The sequence below is a fragment of the Tupaia chinensis genome, unplaced genomic scaffold (assembly GCF_000334495.1).
Source record: "Tupaia chinensis unplaced genomic scaffold, TupChi_1.0 Scaffold000320_1, whole genome shotgun sequence".
Classification (NCBI taxonomy): domain Eukaryota; kingdom Metazoa; phylum Chordata; class Mammalia; order Scandentia; family Tupaiidae; genus Tupaia; species Tupaia belangeri.
The window spans coordinates 1,263,702-1,277,313 of NW_006159813.1; the positions used below are offsets into that span (position 1 = coordinate 1,263,702).

General features: G+C 44.8%; 1 long non-coding RNA gene across 1 annotated transcript in view; it reads right to left on the minus strand.

Annotated features, from left to right (window-relative positions):
* Positions 1–9,802, minus strand: part of LOC106735179 (uncharacterized) — a 31,911-nt gene extending 22,109 nt beyond the window's left edge. The window contains exon 1 of the long non-coding RNA XR_001370590.1: positions 9,750–9,802. This is a non-coding gene — a long non-coding RNA (uncharacterized LOC106735179). The remainder of the gene's footprint in view (positions 1–9,749) is intronic.
* Positions 9,803–13,612: the final 3,810 nt, after the last annotated feature.

Here is a 13,612-nt window from a genome sequence, read left to right on the forward strand (position 1 = left end):
TCTGAAAGACATATATATATATATATATATATATATATAGTGTGTGTGTATATATATATATATATATACACAAAAATGTACATATATATTTGCAGATTGAAAAGACACTAAAATGAATTATTTTCTGAATGTTGTGATAATAAATGTTTTTTATTGGTGCTGTTCTATATTTCCCCCCATTTTCTACAATTAGTATATATTCTTTAGTAGTGAGAGGAAAATACACCTTTAATTGTGGTTTATATTTCAACATACTCTAATTTATCTCACAATCCTTCACTCTTATTTTATAACTGCAGTAACAACTTGCCTTTTTTTTTTCTCTTAAGAGATTTTTGCTATAGAGCACATGCACTTGACAGAGAGACAGAGGGAAACAGAGAGACAGAAAGTGAGAAATCACCCTCCAGAGGGGATGGCCATGCCGCAATCCCTTCTCCTTCATTCTCCTCTTGGGATTCTGGGCGCACACACATGTACCAGGCATTGAGTTTCAAACGATGGGGTTCGGGATTTGAACCATGGTTAGCCATGTGGGAGTCCAGTGACAAAGCCATATGCCATCTTCTGGGTCCCCCTACTTGCCTTGCTAAATAGATTCACCTTGTTGAATTTGCAGTCTTCTGTTTGTTCGGGCATCTCTGCTTACTTGGGCTCTTATTTTTCGTTCAGGAGTGGTTTCTTCTTTCAAATGCTTGGAGAGTCCCGGTTCATGCTTATCTTTGTGTCTGAGGTGCAGCCTGCCTGCCGTGAGTAATGTTACTACTCCCTTTGCCTGCCTCTGAGGAGTGTGGGGTGAGACACACTGCAGGTGCCGGGCGTCAGCTGTTTGCCTTCTGGTGTGAGAAGTACCACCTTTCTGGGGTCAGTGGCGACCTGAAGCCCAGCCTACCCTTGAGTTCTAGTGTCTACACTTCTACTGCCTCCTAGGTGAAGAGGGTAAAGGATTCAAACATCCTCACTGGACAGAACATAGCCCACACATGATCCAAATCAACATCACCCCACTCTGAGCTTGAAGCTGGTTCTGAACTGGGGCTTTCTCTCAGAGTTCTATCTCCATAGATCAGACACCTTCTGATTAAATTAGATCTTTCAGAAGTTCTTTCAGAAGTTAAATCTTTCAGAAGTTCTTCGGGCAGAGCCCTGGTAGAACAGGCAGAAGTGTACTTAACTACAGTGCTGGAAGCCACATGACCACCCACAGGTTTGGATCCTGAGTTGACTGGAAAACATGCAGTTTGTGCACACACCCATGATCCTGACAAAGAGGAGGGGTGGGGGAAGAGAACCCCGTTGAGGGTGTCTGTCCCTCTCTCTTTTTTTGCATGTACACATGCTGTATCTCATAAATTAAAATTAACTTTCTTAAAAAGAATTATTTATTTATTTACTTCCACTTATTGTTATTATTTTTTTTACTTGATCAGAGAGAGAGAAAGAGAAAGTGAGAAAGCAAACCACCAGGTCGGGGATTCAAACTGCGGCTGTCCATGTAGGAATCCAACATCATTAACCACCACGCCTCTTACCAACCCCTAAAATGAGCTTTTAAAAAAAGAGAAAAAAATTTAAAATGCATGGTCCTGACCAACACCCCTTCCCTCACAAGGTGGTGGGTAGATAGATAAACTTTTTTTCCTCTTATTTTTATGGAATTTGGTTCAGGAAGGAAAGATATTTAGGAAATAAATCCTCCCTCTTGATCTACTATCTAAAGGTTTAAAAAATATTTTTAAACTGAAGCTAAATAAGAAGTAAAACAAATTTTTAAAAATACTGTGTGTCTTCTTATGAGAGTAAACTAGGATAAACTCAGTAATCAATTGTTCCAAGCTTTAAAGCAGTTTGCTATTGCTAGTTACTCATGTTCTGATGCAAACTAGAATCAAGAGAATGCTGGCAGAAGAGAAGTGAAGGGATCCCAGGAGGCTGGCCCATCCAGTGGTTTCAACCATAGATTTGTAAGCATGAATAAAGGCTGTCTAGATTGATAGCTCCCATCCCACAACCCCCCAACCACCAACCTCATCCAACCTCCTCATCTTACATATAGGAAAAGTGAGGCTTTGGTAGGATCGGAGGCTTCTCATACCTCACAGCCAGGACTCAGAACGGGTCTCCAGATGGCTGAGACCACAGGTGTGTAGAAGCTCCCCGAAGGAGCAACATGACAAAGATCAGGGACTGGGGCAAATGAAATGTCTACTTAAAGAGAAAGTGCAGGCTAAGAGTTGCACATTTGGGTTCCCAAGAACCAGGTCAAGCCACATTGCCTAGATGTGGGTTCAAATCCTGACTCTACCACTTCTCAGCTGGATGCACAGACCAATGGGTTAACTTCTTGCAAGGTGAGTTTCCTCACTGTATAATGGGGCTAATCATACCACCTTCCTATTGGGGACATTCTGAGGACAATCCATACCAAGTGTTCTTTTTTTTTTTTTTTTGGAGAGATTTTTCACTATAGGGCACATGCGCTCGCCAGACAGACAGAGAGAGACATAGAGACAGAAAGCGAGAAATCGCCCCCCAGAGGGCATGGTCATGCCACAATCCCTTCTCCTCCATTCTCCTCTCGGAATCTTGGGCACGCACGCACATGCACCCGGCATGAGTTTTAAGCCACCAGATCCAGGACGCGAACTGTGGTCAACTACCTGGGAGTCCAGCGACATAGCCATTACACTAACTGCTGGTTCCCCATACCATGTGTTCTTTACAATGCCTGACAACTGCTCAGAATGTTCACCATTTGTTCACTAAATAGGCCAGTGTCTACTAATTACTTACTAGGTATTGGTCAACGCTCCAGGCTCTAGGATATGGTCAAGGACAAAAAAGAAAAGTCTCTGTGCTTCTGGAGCTTCCATTCTGGAGAGAAGACGGGCTCTAAACAAATGAAACAGAACAAGAAGCACCAGCTGGGGAGAGGTGCTTTCAGAACTGCTGACGTAGGACAGTGTGATAAAACCTGAGCAATGACAACAGTCATGGGGTCAGAGAGGGCTGCTCTGGGAGAGGCCCTGTTCTAAATGAAAAGCAGCAGCTAACAAAGAGAAAGTCAGGGGAGGGAATCCCCATCAGGGGAAATGACTCTATAAAGGCCCTGAGTTGGGAACTGTGTAGTGGCTGGGGACCTTTTGACCATTACAGCTAGAGCAGAGTAGGTGACAGGAGAAATGAGAGGTCTTTAAAAAGCTTATGAAAAATGGGCATTATGAAAAAACTATGTATGGGTTTCAAAACATTTCCACCAAGATTAAGTCGTATTTCAATTCCATTTGGGGGGACCAACCCTGTGGCCCAGGGGTTAAGGCTGCTGGATCCCACATTGCCAACTGTACAGTTCAAATCCTGGGTCCATGAACTTGAAAACTACACCAGCCATATGTGCATGTGTGCCCCAGATGGATGGAGAAATAGAGAAGGAAGGATTATGGTGTGATCATGTCCCACCGGGAATGTTCTCTCCCTCTCCTGCACTCTCTGTCTCTCTCTGGTGAGTACACTATGCCTTTGGCCCAAACACTTTTTAAAGATTAATTCCATTTTTGAGGCCAGCAGGCGGCATGGTGCTTAAGGACGCTGGATTTTCACGTTACCAACTGCGGTTCAAGTCTTGGACCTGGCAGCTTGCTTTCTTTTCTTTCTTTCTTCTTCTTCTTTAAGAATGATCTTTTATTCAAATTTATATATTTATTTATTTTAATTTGACCAGAGATGGACAGCATGAGAAAGAGAGAGAGGAAGAGAGAGAGAGAGAGAAGAAAAGTGAGAAAGCAAGTCGCCAGGTCTGGGACTCAAATCACAGTTGGCCATGTGAGAGTCCAGCGCCTTTAACCACCATGCCACCTGCCAACCTATGCTTTCTGGCTTTCCTTTTCTCTCTGCCTCTGTCTGGTCAAATTTAAAAATAATAATAACAAATGGAATTAAATAAATAAATAAATAAATAAATAAAAATTAATTCCATTTTTTTCCATGAATTTTTGAAAGTCCCCTGGTAGGTCAAGGTGAGGTCCAAGAGGTAGGTGAGGCTTTATTGGGTTTTATGAGCCAAGGTCAGGGGATTTCATTTTATTCAAAGGCCTCAGGAAGTTTCTGTAGGATTTTCAGCAAGGAGCGACGTGATCTCCCTTAGGCCTCATCACATTTATGGGCTATTGCAGCTATGGGTGGACTCACTGTAGTCTCCCTTCTGCCTCTCTGAGGGCAGAAAGAAAAAGCCTGATTCATCTTTACAACCCCCTCTTCTCCAGGTCCTAAAGAAACTTCCCAGACCCCAGCAAATGTTTGTTGAATGAATCAGGAACAAAGAAAAGATGGATGTACCTGTTTTCTTTGAATTTGTCCTAAACCTCCTCCTGGTTCTGTCACCTCATCTCTGAGGGAAAGCAGTGTCAACGGGGCTCCCATTCGCTCATCTCTGCGAGAGAAGCCCTAGGGCAGGTGCGAGTAGATTTTCCCTCCCTCGGCAGGAGATGGATGGGCTGGCTGCCCAGCTCTCCTGTGCGAGACCCTCCATGACCGAGGGGCCGAGTGAGAGCGATGACTGGGGAGCAGGGTGGTGGGTGAAGCGGCTGGCCGTTTGTTACCAGCTGTGGAGGAGCTGGCAGCTTGGCACAAGATAAATGGGGCCCTTGGAATTCTAAATGAACCTGCTTCCCTGGGTGAAACAGCCAGACTTCAATTCAATCCCAGCCCAGATGCCCTGGAAGGCATTCCAGAGAGACTCGCGTACCAAAGCTCCAGCCAATGCAGGATTCCCGGGGGAGCTGGGTGCAGGCTCGGTCACCCTGAAATCCCCTGCCGAAAACTGCTGCTGCTCTCATTCTCTCTCTTCTGATCTTTCTATCTCCGCCTCTCTCTCTCTCCCCCGGCACTTTGTCGCTGTTTAGTGTTGTCTCCTGGGATTCTGACACTTCTCTCGCGCGATGCTAATGCAGGGACCGCATGTACATTTCATCTGCTTGCCAGTCCCGATTGATGGGTCCTGGCTGCCTGTGGTAAGAAGGCTCCTGAGGTTTCATCAGGGCTCGGACTGAGAGAAGCTATGATCGATGAGTGACATCGTTCAGGACACACAATGGGGAGGACAGTCTAGTACCTTTCATCCCGTTCTAAGATCTAGACCTACAACATCTTGTCCCATGAGGAGAACAAGGAAAAAACTTTATTTTTTCCCGATGCATGGAATCCTGGTTTTAATGTTACTTCAAGGAACTAATAATACTATCTGTTAAAATCAAGTGCTTAAAATATTCCAGACCCTGAGTTGAGTGCTTTCTATACAGTGCCTTGTCTAATCTATATTACTGCCATAAGAATATCGTCATAACTGTTTGATTCATAAGAACATTCAGACTTAGAGAGATGAAAGTGACTTGCCCAAGGACCCTCAGCCAGGAAGTAGTAGGGCCAGGATTATATTTAAATGCAACTCTGTCCGATTCCAGTAGAATAAAGATCTCACAACCTCCCTGAGGACCCACAGCCTGCATTTTAAAAGCCTACTCTCACGAGAAGCTCTTTCTTGTTATTTAACCTTGTCTACATGTCTCAGTGCAAGTCTGTCTTGGAATCCCACAGTCTAAAGTCAAAGTCTGGGAGATGTAGGAGCTGAGCAGCCCAATACAGTAGCCCCTGGCTCCATTGTAGCTACAGAGCACTTGAAATGTGGACAGTCAAGAGTCAGCCAGTGGTATGGTGCTTAAGGCAGCTGGATCCCACGTGACAATTTTCTAGTTCGAGTCCCAGACCTGGTGGCTTGAAAAACATACCAGGCATGTGTGCATGCCCAAAATCCCAAGAGAAAAATGGAGGAGAAGGGATTGCAGCATGGCCAACCCTCACAGGGAGTGATTTCTCTTTAATTTTTTTCTCTCTGGTAAGCACATGCACCCTCTAGAGAAAAAAGAGAAGAAAGAAAGAAAGAGAAATGTAGAAAGAAAATTAAGCTATCCTGTAAAGTATACAGACATATTCCATTTTGACGACTCAGTAGAAAAAGATGAATGTGAAATATTACGTTAATAATATTTTACGTTAATTACATGCTGAAATTATAATACTTTTAATATACTGGGTTACAGACAATGTATTATTAAAAGTAACTTTACTTGTTTCTTTTCCCTTTTTGTTAATAGTCCCTTTTGTGACTACTAGAAAATTGAAGGTTATACATGCAGCTTATGTTTGTGGCTTGTGAAATATTTCCCTTGGAGGACCTGACCCTTGAGGTCAGTCATTCATTCCAATCTCATCATTTTTGCCTCCAGAGAGGCAAACTGACTGGCTTAAGTCACATCATTTTTTAAGTTTATGTCTTCCATGAGCAAGAGAGAGAGGAAGCGAGAGAGAGTCTCTAACAGGGTCTTGACTCCATGATTTTCCCCAGGTTTAGCCATCCTGGATCACAGGGGCCCAGTACACTCAGGGAGGTCTCTGGATGTGAACCAAGAACCTTGCTACGTGGGTCACCTCAGAGAACATTGCATTTTACCGCTGCACCACCATCTGGCCCCTAAGATCACACCACTTGATGGTAGATAAATGACCATCTCCTAGTTTTCTTGTCCCAAGTTCTAGCCTTTTCTTGCTTAGTGGAAGAAGAGTTAAGTGAGAGCCTTTTCTCTTCCTTTCAAGCATACTTCCATGGTGGAGGGGAAAAAAATGAATTAAGACCAAACAGGAAAACAGCCTTTTTTCCCCCTCCACCCAGTGCTTGATGGAACACAAACAGCTGTGGTCATGGTGTGGTCATGGTGCCTCGACTGCCTTAGCCCGCAGGCTCCTAGGAAACTCGGTACTAACCATCCTCCCAGCCCACGTAGAAGGGTGTTCTGGGCGTGCCCCCTGCAAGAAGCCAGGCTCCAACCCCAGAGGTGGCAGCCTATGCAGATCTTCCTCTTGGGCTTGTCTCAATCAGATGTGGACCTTCGGTGCTTCCTGAATAATTCTGCACTTAGTTATGCCTCTAGCTGGCGCTGAAAACCTTGAATTACAGAGACTTGGATGCCCCTGCCTTACTGTCTACCATGTCCTTGGACTCACAGCTCTCTCTGTAAGTGACCCACCCTGCAAGGAACAGGCTTGATAGCGATATGAACTGAAGCTAATGAACACTTGGGAATTCAATTCAGGCTCTACAGTTATAGCCCTGAGATTCAGATCTGGCTGGCATCTACCCACACTGAAAGCATCCTTGCTGGCTCCCCATTACCACTGAGATAAAGTTCGTATTCTTCAGCTGAACCACGACTAGATGCTCTGGGTGGCTTCAGTCTCCTTTCTCTGCCTCCATGGGATTACTTCCCAAATAAACCACTTGAACTGGAATCCTCATCTCAGGACTAGCTTTGGGAAGAGCCCAAGCTAAGACACCTCTCAGATACACCCTCCCTTGCTTTCCTCCTAATTTCCCTTGGTGGGGGGTAGGAAGAGGAGACTGACCTCCTTCCCATTATGTAGCCAACACATTGTGTGTCAGGACTGATTCCACCTCAGCTACCCTTCTACCCAGAGGTGGGTGACCCAATCAGTGAATGTCACCCTCCCGCCTCCTCCAGCCACGGGGACTGGTTAAAAGATGAACATGGGCCTAGCCACAGGGACATGGGTAGGAAGGCACCACTGTACCATGGCTGACTGGGGCCACATGGAAGGCCCAGTTTAGTTCTCTCCTCAGCCTGGAGGTGCTAGACATGGTGGCACGTGCCTGTGGTCCTGGCTGACTGGGAAACTGAGGTAGAGAGGTCATAGCATGGTGAGACTCTGCTGAACAAAGGTGCTTCCATCCTTCCTCCCTCTCCCCACTGCCATCCCTCCCCCTTACCCTGAGCCATAACGGGAAAAAATTAAAAATTTTAAAAATGTCACCAAAATCAATCTAATGAGACCCAAGACTTACATGGATTCCTCTAAAGTCTCCTCTCTCTCTTCCCTGGGGTGTGAATAAGGACACTTATGTCCCCAGGAAAGGTTCTGATAGATCTCTTTTGACCACAAGGACAGGCTGTCTTCCAATTAAGCTGACGCAGGGAGAGCAGGGAGAGGAGGACCGGAGGAAATAAGAACCTTGGTGACAATGCCAGCGTACTGGATCCAGCTTTTCCTGGGTTCATACCCTACTTCTAGACATTTTGGTTATAGTAAGCTCAGACATAACTTTGGTTTTATTAAGTAAATTTTACATCTACAACAGAGGTGTCTTCTGCTTGCTGCCCCCACGTTGGGATGACCTGGGGTGTTTAGTTAAGCTCCAGATGCCTGGCTGGGGAGCTCCCTCTTCTTATCCACATCTTTCTGGAGTTTCTAAGGATCTGGTTGAGGACTAGTGCGTATCCTTAGGGTGGCATCCTTACAAACCAATAAATAGGTGGCATGAAGCCAGGGGGACCTCGATGCCATTTGCCTGGTGGCCAGACTATAAACAGGGAGGTCCAGGCAGGGGGTTGTTCCCTGAACATGATGGGCATCCAGGCTGGGTGAGCCACTTCCAGGACACTGGGCTGGTCTCCACAAGGCCAGGCTCAAATGTTGCCCTTCATAGTCACTGGTCATTGACCAGGAGACTGGCCCTCTCAGAAATGGAGCCTGTTCCAAGTACCCAGCCTCTAGCCTCTTCTCCCTGCCCTGCCCTATCTTCTCCATCTTTAAGCTGATAATCAAGATTCCTTTATGCCACAGCAGAACAATAGCACAGCCTTTAGCAAGCAGCAATATGCCATGGAGGGCCAGGTCTCTGGAAGACAAGAAATCGTTTTATTCCTCCTGGAACAGCGCCCTCTGCTCAAGGATTAATCAAAAGACTGGATTACTACTTTCTGTACAACACTCTAATCTTAAATATGCTGAGAGCAGCCATCAGCCACCATCTTGTCGCTCGCTTCTAAAAGGCCGTGCGCACCTGGAGAGCAGTGGGAATCTTCAGCTCTATACGTGCCTAACACTGAGCTTCACTCATGGCCTGTGCTCATTAGCATCACCTACACTAGACCAGAGTTGAACTCAGGCTCCAGCCAGGACAGAACATTGTCCTACCCTCCCTCTGCCCCATGCCCAATAACCCCCCCCCCATTTAAGCCAGAAACCTCACAATACAATGTAAAATACAACATCTCTCCATCTTCAGGGGAATGGAGCATATCAAATCCAAAAATATACACAGGCCCAGAGGGAGAAGTGGAACTTATCGACTGAGATTTACATGACCTGGGCACTGGGCTAGATGTTTCATGGGAATTATCTCCGTAATTCTTATAATAATCTTACAAGGCGATTCCTACTATAATCCCTGTTTTGGGAAAAACTGAGAATAAGAGGGTCTAGAGTCACACAGCCAGCAAATGCCAGGCAGCTCAACTCAAAAACATGCCCTGTCAACCTGCACGCCACACCAGGTCCCCCTAGGGAGTATGGAGACTTCTGAGAGACACATTTGGGAAAACAGGCGTTTCTTCCTCTTGGAAAACTGCATCACACAATTTGCTCTTGGCTGAGTCTCTGAGAGAGAATTTCTGCTGGAGCTAAAAATGATTCTGGTTTCCTTTGGGGCAAGCCGATATTTTTGATGCCATCAGGAAAAAAGACTCAGTGTGGTTCTCTGTTCCATTTTGGACTCCTATTTTGGCCATATTCTTACTAAAAATGAAAGATCTTCTCCCTCTCTTTGTCTATTTACTCTGGAGGCCACCGCTACCATTCCGTCTCCTCCGCCCATTCACAAATCATAACTGAGGACCTACCACGGGTCAGGCACTATGTCCAGCCTGGAGTCGCTGCAGCCGGCATAAGTTCTTTCCTCTGGAGTCGGCCACCTAGCAGGCAGGTGCCATATTTTCAAAAAGCTCCCTTCCCTGCTCTGTTTTTTTTAAATCTGGAGGCTGTGCTGTGGGAAGAGAAACAAGAGGAGGGTAAGGAAATAGCCTCGGAATAACCCTCAGAGTGGAGCTGGATTAATGCAGGGGACAGAGCCGTGCTGGGGTCAGTCCAGCCACAGATGGAGAAAACACAGCACGTTCTGCATTCGGAGCCGTCCTCCTACCTTGTGAGGCACCTCTTGGGCACCCCAGTCTGTTGCCAGCCTGTGGTGTGGCAAGCAGCAATCTGAGCAGAGGCAGGCATCTCTCTGGATGAGAGTTGCCCAGTGTTCTCATCACTCCCCATACGCTTTTCCTCCAGACTCAGCAGAAACCTCCCTGGCAGATTGCTCATGGCTTCTCATTCAAAGCAGCTCTGCCTTTCAGGAATTTGAAGGGGAGGAGTTCCACTTTCAGAGGCCACTAGGGTTGAACTTGGATTCCAGGCAGAGATGCAGCTCTGGAGGGAAATGTTTATGAATGGTCCCAAATAGGCCAACATCTCCCTAGGATCTCAAATCGAGCTTTCCTTTGAGCTTTATGGGGTTATCTTGCTCTGTAGGCTTTCAAGGACAGAGAAACGGGACTACTGACATCCTCCTCATGAAGTTATCCTCAGGATGAATTGTGATCCTGTGCCTGGAGGTGCAGCTCGAAATCTGGCAGCTGGAAGTACCCAACAGCCCCCTATCTCTTAGCTCTCTCTCAGAGGGAAGCTCAGTACCCATTTGGCTCAGTTCTAGGTCACCTGACCAGGCCCCACCCACCCTTAGACACAGCTGACTGGACAAGGGTGGGCACAGGACCTAACGGCAACCAATCCTGAGACTGCTGGTAAATAATAAATATGGCAGCCTTCAAAAGAATAAGGACCTGAGGTTGCAGTGGTTGTACCTGAACCCAGTGGGGAAATGGAGTGAGTCTGTCTCAGAAGGGCTCTCTAAATTCACATAGGAACACTGTTGAGGTGCTTCTCTCTCTCTTTCAGAGATGGATAAATTTTAAAAATAGAAGGAAGAAAGGTATTACCCCAGCTGCTTCCCCAGATGCCTCACAATGGTGGTACAGGAAACAACTCCAGTTGGCACACATACAACTTTTTAAATTTTAAATCATTATACTTTTATTTTCATGTATATTGGGAAAATGCTGGTTTCCCAAGTATGATACTGATAAAAGTTCACCTCATAATTCATGATATGACATTTTTTAAGGAACTCATTTTTTTAAATGTCTTTAGTACATTTTTAGCCCAGCTGGTAGAGGCCTATGGTGAATAATATTTTAGTGGCAGGTGACTAGCCCATACATGACAAGGTCTCAAGGTCAACATTTTTCCCTCAGTATTGGAAGCCAGAAAAAGGAGAGACCAAGAGAGTTTGTGAGATGCTACCTTGGGGCCGAGCTGGAAACACAGCAAACCAAGCCACATCAGGTTGCAGCTATAGGGAGGAGAAACAACTAATGGGGCAGGAAACTTGGCTATGGGCAATATTGGAGACTTGGGGGGGAAAAAAGTGTAAAGTAGGACAGAGAGAGAGTGAGAGCAACAGCAATGGAGACAGAGGTTGAGATGCAGAAACAAAAAAGAGAAAGGCAAAGAGATGGAGAGAAACAGAGACAGGTAGAGATACCCCAAGTTACCTAACTCCATGGACTTCCTGGTTGTAGCTCTGCTCCACTCACATCCTTACAATGAGACACCTTGAGTGAGTCTATGTTGCTTACATCAGGAAGCCTAACAAAATGGTTGGCTAGGAAGGAAGAACTTTATTTGCAGGATTTAAGCACATTTAAAGCTACAATAGCAGGCCAAGGGAGGTGGAGGTATGGGGGGGGGCATTATGGGGTCTTATCAAAGGAACAGGCAGAGACCAGGTAAGCAAGGGGGCTAGGGAGAAATTTAAGAAGACATTCACAAGTTCACACAAAAAAAAAAAAAATTCCAGCAGATTGGCTGATTTCTAGAGTTCTTGAAACTTCATGGAATTATCAAAAAGAACATTGGTGAGTACGTGGGCCCCACTCTGTTTGAACCATGGGTGTCCATCTCTAGAACTGCCACTTTGGAAGCAAACTGAGAGAACCTGTTGTTGTATAATTTAAATTCCACTAATGTGTATTTACCATCTACACCCAATTATCACCAATCAATATAATAGTTATTACTTATTGGGTGAAAATTGCAATCCTGGTGCCCCAGATCGGCATGGGGCATTGCAGCTAATTGGGACAGAACTTATTCAGTAGTGTAATGAAAATGTAAATTCACACATTAATCAAACAATTATTTCAATAACCACAAGACAGCTGATCCTAAAACTAATTAGAAAATAAACAAAGTTAATCAGTGAGCAGACAACATTTACTAATCATATATGTGTCACAAGTAAAGAAATATTAGGCAATGATTCATTAAAATCATCCCAAACCCCAACCATTCTACAAGCCCTAATAATACAGCCTTTCGGTTTCAAGGAAGAAATAACACACATTTTTATTAAAGCATTTGTTCTGCTTTAAGGTCTAGGAGGCACCAGAGAACAAGGAAATATATTACCACATATAATAAATAAGTTCACTGCTGTAAAATAATAGAACCAAGAACTGGAAATATATTTATGTGACATGGTGGACTCCAGCCAGCAAACTTTGGGCTTAATTATCAGAGATTAGTTCTCTTCAAGTGAGAGAAGGAAAGGAAGCTAATTTCAGTGCAGATATAAAAACTGTAAGAAGACATAAACCGAAGCTAATTGTGCCTCTCCACTGCACATCTTTAGCCCCATGTCAGAACTGCCGCCTGGTACCATTGTGGGCCCCAGTGCGGTTTCTTCTCCCCTACTTGCCTTCACTGCTGGCTCGTTTGGCTTTCGGTGTCCTCAAGTGCTGATTCTGTGGCTTTTAGTGTCCTTGATGGCTCCGTGATGCTCTGCCTGACCATCGTGCAGATCTGATGACGGTGCAAACCCATCCGAGGTTTCCAAAAGAGTATTTGCTTTTTCTACCTGAAAGTATCAAATGCACAAAATGAAGAATTTGGGGAGGCTACTGAGAGAAATATGACTATATGAAATCTTCCCTAGGAGAAACAGGGATTTAGTCAAGATCAAACTTCAAAGTAGATGCGGTTACTGCTATGTAGAATACACACATGGGCATCACTGACGAGATATACGAGTGCTTGACATGTCTTAATTAATATAACATTTACAACAGCCCTCTGAGATAGGAACCATTAACATCATCCCCATATGTAAGATGAGGAAACTGATGTATAAACAGTCCAAGAAACCTGGCCTGTCACACAAATTGTATCTGGTAGAGTCAGGATTTGAACCTACATACTCAAATTCCAGAATTTGTGGTTCTCTATGTTCACAGGCTGAGTTTGGATTTTTTTTTTTTTTAGATGTTCCATCTGTGCCCCAGAACCCTGCATGTCTCCCAATTTGTATCATTTGGCATTATTATAAAATTATTTAGTTAATATTTTCCATAGAACACATTTCAAAAGATACCAAAGTTTCTATGATGCAAACCCCCTTGCCACTCCTGCAACCCAATTCCATCCCCCCAGAGATTGTCCATTGTTCTGCCTTTTTTTTTTAAACATTTATTCATTTGTTTCTTCCATGATTGAAAGAGAGACTCCAACCAGGGTCTTCATGCCACTACCCAATGAAAACCAATGTAAAGTTGGAAAATTGTAAGCTGCGTCATGGTAAGTTGGTGACCATTTGTACAAG